Genomic DNA, 1,147 nt, shown 5'->3' on the forward strand with positions numbered 1-1,147 from the left:
ATATATATATATATATATATCAAATAACTATATGTATATATTTCATATAAATTTTATTATATGCAAAATAAAAGAAAAAAGTTTTATACGCAACCACTACAAATTAAATTTAAATTAAACTAATAATGTGTGTGCAATTGCAGGAATAATTTTTATCAAAGTCTAATAAATTACATTCTCATTAAAATTTTAGAATACTTGTTAAGTTTAAATCATATTTGGAATAAATTATTATACACCTAAACTGTTAATACTGTTTACAAATGCAAAAGATATGGAAACTTTATACTACACTGAGAGAAAAGATTTTGTTATAGGAACAAATCAAGGGAAAGCAAATGTGATATTTGTTAAAAAAACAATCGATTTGTTATGATTGCAAATTAATTCGTCAATGTAACAAATAATCAATAGTATCGCTAGCAGATAAGAGGCTCATTGTATATATAAAAGTCGTAGACGGTTGCAGGATCTCAAATCGTAAGAAATTGATTAATCCTAGTCAAGTATTCTCCCTATATTTGACTGTGCTTGGTCGGTTTCCTACAACTTAAGACTCCACGATCATCTACGAATTCTATGTAAACTAGCTAAAGTCTATCCAAGAGATAGGTTAGATTCTATATAGTTTGTTTCTGTTACTAATAATTGATTAGTATAGCAAACTAGCAGCAATCACAACAACATAATTTGTTGTTACATATTTACCGATCACTGGTTAAAGATCCCATACAGTACAGAATTTGCAGCAATATTGCTGCAATAACGCTGCAATATTGCTGCAACGTGCAATACTGTTGCAATGTTGCAGCATTGTTGTTGCAACTTTTGTGCTGTAGGGGATACTGGTGGCTTGCTAAATTAACAAAATCCTTTCTCTCAGTGTATATTTCTTAGTAACAAAAATGTAAACTGAAATAAATAAATTGTTCTGTTCTATTCTATTTTACTATTTAGCATTTACAACTTGTCCCTGGCAATTCGAAATAGGTACACACACTCGCGCGCGCGCGCGCGCGTGCACATACACACACACCACTATATACAAGGTGTCCCACAACTCTCCTGACAAATATCATGGACAGGTAGAGCGGATTAAACTGAGACGGAACGTCTTCTACCATTTTTCAATTTTCGCAATAGTTAA

The sequence above is a fragment of the Trachymyrmex cornetzi genome, unplaced genomic scaffold (genome assembly GCF_001594075.2).
Source record: "Trachymyrmex cornetzi isolate Tcor2-1 unplaced genomic scaffold, Tcor1.1 scaffold640, whole genome shotgun sequence".
Classification (NCBI taxonomy): Eukaryota; Metazoa; Arthropoda; class Insecta; order Hymenoptera; family Formicidae; genus Trachymyrmex; species Trachymyrmex cornetzi.